Below are 11,090 nucleotides of genomic sequence, written 5' to 3'. Positions count from 1 at the left end.
TTGGTAAGGAAAAAAAATTATATAGTGTGTTGAAATTTACTGTCACTTGTTACTATGGAAAGTAATCCTTTGAGGGGCTTGTTTGGGGTATCTTCACCCCGACCAGTAGAGCAAAGAGTTGCTCCTCAACCTACTGAACCTACTGAAAATGTTTACTTTGAAATTCCTTCGGGTATGATAGAGAAACTGCTAGCTAATCCTTTTACAGGAGATGGAACACTGCATCCCGATTTGCACCTAATCTATGTGGATGAAGTTTGTGGATTATTTAAGCTTGCAGGTATGCCCGATGATGTTATCAAGAAGAAGGTCTTCCCTTTATCTTTGAAGGGAAAGGCATTGACATGGTTTAGGCTATGTGATGATGTGGGATCATGGAACTACAACCAATTGAAATTGGAATTTCATCAGAAGTTTTATCCTATGCATCTTGTTCATCGTGATCGCAATTATATATATAATTTTTGGCCTCGCGAAGGAGAAAACATCGCTCAAGCTTGGGGGAGGCTTAAGTCAATGTTATATTCATGCCCCAATCATGAGCTCTCAAGAGAAATTATTATGCAAAATTTTTATGCTCCGCTTTCTCTCAATAATCGCTCCATGCTCGATACTTGTATTGGATCTTTTATGATGAAGACTATTGAATTCAAATGGGATTTATTGGAAAGAATTAAATGCAACTCGGAAGATTGGGATCTCGACGAAGGTAAGGAGTCAGGTATAACACCTAAGTTTGATTGTGTTAAATCTTTTATGGATACCGATGTTTTCTGTGAATTTAGCACTAAATATGGGCTTGACTCTGAGATAGTAGCTTCTTTTTGTGAATCCTTTGCTACTCATGTTGATCTCCCTAAGGAGAAGTGGTTTAAATATAATCCTCCCATTGAAGTAAAAGTAGTTGCACCTATTAAAGTTGAAGAAAAGACTATCACTTATAATGATCCTGTAGTTCCTACTGCTTATATTGAGAAACCACCTTTCCCTGTTAGAATAAAGGATCATGCTAAAGCTTCGACTGTGGTCAACAAAAGTAATGTTAAGACACCCAAACACCCTGATCAAATTAAAGTTGAACCTAGTATTACTATGGTTAAAGATCTCTTGGCTGATAATATTGAGGGGCATGTTATTTACTTCTGTGATGAAGCAGCTAGAATTGCTAGACCTGATACTAAAAATAAACATAGACCTGTTGTAGGCATGCCCATTATTTCTGTTAAAATTGGAGATTATTGCTATCATGGCTTATGTGATATGGGTGCTAGTGCAAGTGCAATACCTCATTCCTTATACAAAGAAATTATGCATGATATTGCACCCGCTAAGATAGAAGAAATTGATGTTACAATTAAGCTTTCCAATAGAGACACTATTTCACCAGTTGGGACTGTTAGAGATGTTGAAGTCTTGCGTGGGAAAGTTAAATATCTTGCTGATTTTCTTGTTCTTGGTTCCCCACAAGATGACTTTTGTCCCATTATATTTGGTAGACCCTTCTTGAATACTGTTAATGCTAGGATAGACTGCGAAAATGATGTTGTTACTATTGGTTTGGGTAATATGTCTCTTGAGTTTAATTTTGCTAAATTTCATAGATAACCCCGTGATGAGGAATTGCCTAGTAAGGATGAAATTATTGGTCTTTCTTCTATTGCCGTGCCTCCTAATGATCCTTTAGAACAATATTTTCTAGACCATTAAAATGATATGTTCATGAATGAAAGAAGGGAAATAGATGAAGTGTTCTTTAAACAGGGACCTTTTTGAAACACAACTTGCCTGTTGAAATCCTAGGGGATCCTCCTCCACCCAAGGGTGATCCCGTGTTTGAGCTTAAACCATTACCTGATACTCTCAAATATGCTTATCTTGATGAGAAAAAGATATATCCTGTTATTATTAGTGCTAACCTTTCAGAGCATGAAGAAAAGAAATTATTGAAAACTCTGAAGAAGCACCATGCTGCTATTGGATATACTCTTGATGATCTTAAGGGCATTAGTCCCACTTTATGCCAGCACAAAATATAATTGGAGAAAGACGCTAAACCAGTTGTTGATCACCAACGACGGTTAAATCCTAAGATGAAAGAAGTGGTAAGAAAAGAAATACTAAAGCTTCTGGAGGCAGGTATAATTTATCCTGTTGCTGATAGTCAGTGGGTAAGCCCTGTCCATTGTGTCCCTAAGAAAGGAGGTATTACTGTTGTTCCTAATGATAAAGATGAATTGATCCCACAAAGAATTATTACAGGTTATAGAATGGTAATTGATTTCTGCAAATTAAATAAAGCTACTAAAAAGGATCATTACCCTTTACCTTTTATTGATCAAATGCTAGAAAGATTATCCAAACATACACATTTCTGCTTTCTAGATGGTTATTCTGGTTTCTCTCAAATACCTGTGTCAAAAGAGGATCAAGAAAAGACTACTTTATTTGCCCTTTCGGTACCTTTGCTTATAGACGTATGCCTTTTGGTTTATGTAATGCACCTGCTACCTTTCAAAGATGCATGATTGCTATATTCTCTGATTTTTTGTGAAAAGATTGTTGAGGTTTTCATGGATGATTTCTCCGTATACGGAACTTCTTTTGATGATTGCTTGAGCAACCTTGATCGAGTTTTGCAGAGATGTGAAGAAACTAATCTTGTCTTGAATTGGGAGAAGTGACACTTTATGGTTAATGAAGGTATTGTCTTGGGGCATAAAATTTCTAAAAGAGGTATTGAAGTTGATAAAGCTAAAGTTGATGCTATTGAAAAGATGCCATGTCCCAAGGACATTAAAGGTATAAGAAGGTTCCTTGGTCATGCCGTTTTTATAGGAGGTTCATTAAGGACTTCTCTAAAATTTCTAGGCCTCTGACTAATCTCTTACAGAAAGATGTTCCTTTTGTCTTTGACGATGATTGTGAAGAAGCATTCGAAATACTTAAGAAAGCATTGATTTTTGCACCTATTGTTCAACCACCTGATTGGAATTTACCCTTCGAAATTATGTTTGATGCTAGTGATTATGCTGTAGGTGCTGTTCTAGGACAAAGAGTTGATAAGAAATTAAATGTTATTCAATATGCTAGTAAAACTCTAGACAGTGCCCAGAGAAATTATGCTACTACTGAAAAAGAATTTTTAGCAGTTGTATTTGCTTGTTATAAGTTCAAACCTTACATTGTTGATTCTAAAGTAACTGTTCACACTGATCATGCTGCTATTAAATATCTTATGGAAAAGAAAGATGCTAAACCTAGCCTCATTAGATGGGTTCTCCTACTACAAGAATTTGATTTGCATATTATTGATAGAAAGGGAGCTGAGAACCCCGTTGCAGACAACTTGTCTAGGTTAGAGAATGTTCTTGATGACCCACTACCTATTGGTTATAGCTTTCCTGATGAACAATTAGCTGTCATAAATGCTTCTCGTACTGCTCCATGGTATGCTGATTATGCTAATTACATTGTTGCTAAATTTATACCACCTAGTTTCACATACCAGCAAAAGAAAAAAAATTTCTATGATTTAAGACATTACTTCTAGGATGACCCACACCTTTATAAAGAAGGAGTAGATGGTGTTATTAGACGTTGTATACCTGAGCATGAACAGGAACAGATTCTACGCAAGTGTCACTCCGAGGCCTATGGGGGACACCACGCCGGAGATAGAACTGCGCATAAGGTATTGCAATCCGTTTTTTATTCGCCTACTCTCTTCAAAGATGCCTGTAAGTTTGTCTTGTCTTGTGATGAATGTCAAAGAATTGGTAATATTAGTAGACGTCAAGAAATGCCTATGAACTATTCACTTGTTATTGAACCATTTGATATTTGGGGCTTTGATTATATGGGACCGTTTCCTTCCTCTAACGAGTATACACATATTTTAGTTGCTGTTGATTACGTTACTAAGTGAGTAGAAGCTATTCCAACTAGTAGTGCTGATCATAACACCTCTATTAAGATGCTTAAAGAAGTTATTTTCCGAGGTTTGGAGTCCCTAGATATTTAATGACTGATGGTGGTTCACATTTTATTCATGGTGCTTTTCGTAAAATGCTTGCTAAGTATGATTTTAATCATAGAATTGCATCTCCGTATCACCCGCAGTCTAGTGGTCAAGTAGAATTGAGTAATAGACAGCTCAAATTAATTTTGCAAAAGACTGTTAATAGATCTAGAAAGAATTGGTCCAAGAAACTTGATGATGCATTGTGGGCCTATAGAACTGCATATAAAAATCCTATGGATATGTCTCCGTATAAAATGGTTTATGGAAAAGCATGTCACTTACCTCTCGAACTGGAACATAAGGCATATTGGGCCATTAAAGAGCTCAATTATGATTTCAAACTTGCCGGTGAGAAGAGGCAATTTGACATTAGCTCACTTGATGAATGGAGAACCCAAGCCTATGAGAATGCCAAGATGTTTAAAGAAAAAGTTAAAAGATGGCATGACAAAAGGATACAAAAGCGTGAGTTTAATGTAGGTGATTATGTGTTGCTATTCAACTCTCGTTTAAGATTTTTTGCAGGAAAACTTATCTCTAAATGGGAAGGTCCTTACGTTATCGAGGAGGTCTATCGTTCCGGTGCCATAAAAATCAACAACTTCGAAGGCACAAATCAAAGGTGGTGAACGGTCAAAGAATCAAACATTATATCTCAGGTAATCCTATAAATGTTGAAACCAATGTTATAGAAACTGTAACCCCGGAGGAATACATAAGGGACACTTTCCATCACGCTTCGGACTCCGAAAAAGAATATGTATGTGGTACGGTAAGTAAACCGACTCCAAAACAGTTCTAATGGAAATTTTTCTCCGTTTTGGAATATTTAAGAAAATAGGAAAATAAGAAGTGGTCCGGGAAGGACACAGGCGTCCACGAGGGTGGAGGGTGTGCCCCCTGCCTCGTGGGCACCTCGTGTGCTCTCCGGACTCCGTTTTCTTGCACGATACTTCTTTTGGTCGGTAAAAATTCATTATATAATCTCCCTAAGGTTTTGACCCTGGTATCAGGCAAATATCTTCTGTTTTTGTTTCGAGCTGTTTTCTGCCAGAGTTGTCAAGGCCAGGCATCATGTCGTCCTCCTCCTCCAACAATGAGGGCAACGATGCTTGGCTAATGAAGATAGAGCTGAAGAGAGAAGAACCCGGAGAGATCAACAAGGATGATGGAATCAAGAAGGCCATGGAGGATCAAGCTCCGGCAACAAAAGAAGAAGACATCCTTCAACCTCATCACAATCTTCTTACCCCAACTGAGATTGAAGCTTTCAAGATGAATTAGTTAGTGAAAGATCGTGGATGTCGCCTAGAGGGGGGGGGTGGTGAATAGGCGCTTTAAAATAATTACGGTTTAGGCTTGAACAAATGCGGAATAAACCTAGCGGTTAATTTGACAAGCACAAAACCTACAACAACTAGGCTCACCTATGTGTACCAACAACTTATGGTAAGCAAGATAAACAACTAAGTGATAGCAAGATATATGACAAGAAACAATATGGCTATCACAAAGTAAAGTGCATAAGTAAAGGGTTCGGGTAAGAGATAACCGAGGCACGCGGAGACGACGATGTATCCCGAAGTTCACACTCTTGCGGATGCTAATCTCCGTTTGGAGCGGTGTGGAGGCACAATGCTCCCCAAGAAGCCACTAGGACCACCGTAATCTCCTCACGCCCTCGCACAATGCAAGATGCCGTGATTCCACTAAGGGACCCTTGAGGGCGGTCACCGAACCCGTACAAATGGCAACCCTTGGGGGCGGTCACCGAACCCGTACACTTTGGCAACCCTTGGGGGCGGTCACCGGAACCCGTCAAATTGCTCGGGGCGATCTCCACAACCTAATTGGAGACCCCGATGCTTGCCCGGAGCTTTACACCACAATGATTGAGCTCCGAACACCACCAACCGTCTAGGGTGCCCAAGCACCCAAGAGGAACAAGCTCAAGGGCACCAAGCACCCAAGAGTAATAAGCTTCTCAACTTGTAACTTCCACGTATCACCGTGGAGAACTCAAACCGATGCACCAAATGCAATGGCAAGGGCACACGGAGTGCCCAAGTCCTTCTCTCTCAAATCCCACCGAAGCAACTAATGCTAGGGAGGAAAAAGAGAGGAAGAACAAGAAGGAGAACACCAAGAACTCCAAGATCTAGATCCAAGGGGTTCCCCTCACATAGAGGAGAAAGTGATTGGTGGAAATGTGGATCTAGATCTCCTCTCTCTTTTCCCTCAAAAACTAGCAAGAATCCATGGAGGGATTGAGAGTAGCAAGCTCGAAGAAGGTCAACAATGGGGGAAGAACACGAGCTCAAAGGATAAGGTAGAATGGGGAAGAAGACCCCCTTATATAGTGGGGGGAACAATCCAACCGTTACCCCCAAAACAGCCCCGCAGAGGGTGGTACTACCGCAGGAGGCAGCGGTACTACCGCTGATCACAGCGGTACTACCGCTCCCCCGGGCGGTACTACCGTGGAGTCTGGAGGGCAGGAGAGTGACAGACCCGAGCGGTACTGCCGCGGTGGTTGGGCGGTACTACCACTCGTGAGCGGTACTGCCGCCCTACTGCCGCTGCGAAGTACCGCACTATCCGACACGAAAAATGACCCCTCGAGTCGACGTGGTAGGGGCCTGGTACCGTAGCAGTACTACTGCTGAGGACCCACCAGCGGTACTACCGCTGCGGAGCGGTACTGCCGCTTGTGACCCCTAAGCGGTACTACCGCTGGGTACCGCGGTACTACCGCTGGGACCATCCTAAAGCCACTTCCACGAAAACAAGAATACTCCACGGGAAACCAAAACTGCCATAACTTCTGCATATGAGCTCCGAATTGAGCAAACTCAAGCTTGTTGGATACAAGACGACGTGTAGCATCAAAACAGCGAAGAGGCAAGTGTCGGAGTAAATGGCCACGGGTAGCCTGACCGACTGCCCCTGCTCTTCTAAAAAATTATCAGGCCTTTGGGCCTTCAAGCACTCCAAGCATTGGACCACCTCCCCTGGCTGGCTACCTCTGAAGCCGACTCATGGAAGGCGGCCCGGCCTCAGCAACCTCCCTCCCAGGACAACCACGGGGTGGCCGACTCCAGGAAGCCAGCCTCGAAGAGCGCCGACTCCAAGAAGCCGGCCAAGACCGCAACCACCAAAGCTACGCCACATAACGGCGACAAGACGGGGTGTGGCCACAGTGTGGCCCACTACCCCCGAAACCCGAGGCAGGCATGGCCACAGGATGCCGTACGAGACGGCCATCTCCCGTCCGGCTCGGCACTGTAGCCATGCTAGCCTCGACGTCACCCACGGCCGACGCCAGTACGGCCCACGGGCGGTGGGCCCCTTCAGCCAGAGAGAGACGCGGAGGCGGCCCGGCCTCCCCCAGTCGGCCAAGGGCGTAGCCGGCTCCCAGAAGTCAGCTACCCCCTCCCTCGAAGCAAGTGCCACATTAAGGAGACAAGACGAGGTAAGGCAACAGTGAGAGCCCTCGAGGCGGCCCAACTGTAGCCACGCTTACCTCAACGAAGCCCTCGTCATCAGGGGCGAGGCAACAGTAAGCAGCCGCCGACAAGGCCCTAGGCGGTGGGGCCGGCCTGTCGACCAAGAGGCCGGCAGCCGGCGGGACCCACCAGTCGGCGGGCCCCAACAGCCGGCGGAGAAGCCGGCGAGCATAGACACTGACGGCTGGGACCAGTGCCCAGCCGGATTACAATTGTACCCCCGGGGGGTAGGCCTATATAAACCCCCCGGGGCACCCATGCAAAGGGTTGGCTTCTGAGCATAGCACACACACCATAGAGAGAGAGAGAAGCAAGAGCTAGCCTTGTTATTCTTCTCCCTTGAACCCAACAGCTCTAGGAGCGATTGTAGCTACTTTTCCTGATCTAGTGATCATGCGGAGACCCCGTAGAGCAGGACTAGGGGTGTTATCTCCTCGGAGAGCCCCGAACCTGGGTAAGATCTGCCGGCGTGCATGTCTTCGCCTCATCCCGTTTCCAGGCACCGGTGACGTCTTATTGGCACCCACAATGATAAGCCACCCGTTGGCATATGTCGCACCTACCACCCGACATTTGGCGCCCACCGTGGGGCCAGGTGCACCGTCGTCCGGAGACCTGTTCTGGACGGGAACCCTCTTCCTCCCCCGCGAGCGCAGCCAGCCTGCTGCGCCCGATGGCGTTTGCCTCGACGCGCTGCAAGGCGTCGACGACGCCTGCGCAGCGAGCTGCCTCGCCGATCTGCTCGGCGAGACTCGCATCTCCGACGAGCCTGCGTCCGACGCAGGCACGGACTACCCCGAGAGCCGCCTCGTCAGCCTCCTCGACCAGCTTCATGTCTCCAGCGAGCCTGCTACAGATGTGGAGTCGGTCGGGTCCACCGACCCGATGCTCGTCGACTCCGACACGGCATCGCTCGACGCTTACCCCTCCGACGTGGTGGTCTTCGACGATCCTATCCCTCGAGCTGACAGCGGCAGCAGCGCTGTCACCGAAGTGTTGTTCATCAGCCACGTCGCCAACTCGGGCGAGAATGCCCACGATGCCTTGCAAGCGGCGATGCACGACCTCTCCGTCCCCATCCCGGCCGATGCCGACGCCGAGACCCTGGAGGCACGCCGCCTCGCCCTCGTCGCGGAAGGCCAGAAGATAGCCTCCATGAGATGCCTCACCGAGGCCCACCAGCGCGAAGTCGACCGCGCCGCCTTCGGTACGCCGCCGCCTAGCGGCCCGAGCCGAGCCGGCTTCGTCCAGAAGCGCGGCGCGGCCGTCGCCAGCATGCTGGGGGCAGATCGCCCCGTCTACGCCACCCCGCTCGAGAATCTGCGAGCCGCTCAGGCGGCCGCAGAAGAGCTCAATGGGCTGGGAGCCGATGAGCTCCCCTACATGACAAGATAGATCCAGCAGCTGATCGACGCGGCTGTAGAACGGCACGAAGCCGGCGCCCGTGCTGATAGTCATCCCCCGCGCCGGGAACACGCCGCGACATCCCGCTCGCCGACTGTGAGCGGCGCCCGCCAGAAGAAAGACAAGGAGCCGGCTGCTAGCCGCAGCCAGACTCGCATCACCATCGAGCGCGACGCGGAAGGCCGCCCCCGAGCGGTGGAGCACCAAGGAAATCTGCCTCCTCCCCCGCCTCGAAGAGAAAGACGTCTCACCCCGCCGCCTATCACGCACCTGACTCTTGGTGACCGACTCGGCCGCCGAGAAGGAGTCGGCGAGAACGACGCCCGCCACCGGATCGACCGCCTTGCTCGATCCTTGGCGTTAGAAGAAGAAGACAATGTCGGCCCGCCATGTTTTGGCCCCCGCATCCGCGACGAGCCCTTCCCCAAAGGGTTCTCGCTCCCCAGAGACACGCCCAAGTACAACGGCTCAGTGAAGCCGGAAGATTGGCTCATCGACTACTCCACGGCCGTCAGCATAGCCAACGGCAATCGGCGCGTCGCCGTGAAGTACGTCCCCCTCATGCTGCAAGGCACGGCGCACATGGCTCAACAGCCTCAAGCCCTACAGCATCAACAGTTGGCTGGACTTCACGGAAGTCTTCGTCCGCAACTTCACCAGCACCTACAAGCGGCCTCCCAAGCCTCGCCAGCTCTCCCTCTGCGTCCAAGGACCCAACGAGTCGACCCGCGACTACCTCACGCGGTGGGCCGAGCTCCGCAACTCCTGCGAGGGGGTGCACGAGGTTCAGGCCATCGAGTACTTCACCGCCGTGTGCCGAGAGGGCACCCTCCTCAAGCACCGACTCCTCTGCGACGAGCCGGCTACCCTCGACGAGTTGCTGGTCATCGCGGACAAGTACGCCACGACCGACTCCTCGATGAAGACCGATCTTCGAGTAGACGCCTCGGGAAAGGTGATTGCTCCGGCTCCCAAGACGCCGACTGGCGACCCTAATCGGCGCCCCTACCAGAACGATCACAAGCGCAAGGCCCCCATGCCGACTTCCACCAGTCGGCAGGTGGCCACAGTTGAAGATGAGCAGCCCGAAGAGCGGCCTGCTCCCAAGAAGAAGGGCGGCAGGCCGGCTTGGCAGCCGGCCTTCTCTTACGAGCAGGCTCTTGACGCCCCCTACAAGTTCCACAACGGCGCGAAGCCGTCTAACCACACGACCCGAAAATGCCACTGGCTCACGCGAATCACCAAGGGCGAGGGGATGTTGCCGCCTCCGCCTCCTGGTCCGCCGCCTCCAGCCCCCCAACAGCCGGCGGCTCGGCCGACAGTCGGCGCCATCCAAGACGAATTCCCTGAAGAGCACGCCGCCTACATCGTCTTCACCAGTCAAGCCGACGACAAGCGCAGTCGGCGCCGACAGCATCAGGAAGTTAATGCAGTCGCCTCTAGCGCCCCCGAGTTCATGCACTGGTTAGAGAAGCTAATCAGCTGGAGCCTGGCCGACCACCCAGAGGTGATGCCCTCTCCTGGCTCCTATGCAATGGTTTTGGATGTCACCCTCGCGACGGAGAGGCGAGCTGCCCGATTCTCCCGCGTCCTGATAGATGGCGGAAGCAGTATCAACATACTGTACCGCGATACCATGGAGAAGCTGAACATCAAAACGAAGCAGCTTATGCCGAGCCGCACCGTCTTCCATGGTATCATCCCCGGCTTGTCTTGCTCCCCAATCGGCAAGATTAAAATGGATGTTCTCTTCGGAGACAAAGATCATTTTCGCCGAGAAGCAATCTGGTTCGAGGTAGTGGATTTGGAGAGCCCCTATCATGCTTTGCTTGGCCGACCTGCTCTGGCCAAGTTCATGGCTGTGCCCCACTATGCCTACCTGAAGATGAAGATGCCGAGCTCGAAGGGGATCATCACGGTAGCCGGCGACTACAAGAAGTCCATCGAGTGTGCCATGGCCAGCAGCCGGCTGGCCGAGTCCCTCATGGTTGCAGAGGAGAAGAAGATGTTGGAACGGGTTGTGGCCATGGCCGGCAAGCAGCCGGCCCTGTCCCCCAACCCCAAAGATTGTGATGCGCAGGGCTCCTTCCAGCCTGCCAAAGAGACGAAGAAGATACCTCTGGACCCGGAGAACCCGGAGAGGTTCGCTGTCATCGGGG

The sequence above is a fragment of the Aegilops tauschii genome, chromosome 5 (assembly GCF_002575655.3).
Source record: "Aegilops tauschii subsp. strangulata cultivar AL8/78 chromosome 5, Aet v6.0, whole genome shotgun sequence".
In the NCBI taxonomy this organism is placed as follows: domain Eukaryota; kingdom Viridiplantae; phylum Streptophyta; class Magnoliopsida; order Poales; family Poaceae; genus Aegilops; species Aegilops tauschii.
Note: the sequence above shows the minus strand (reverse complement) of the source record.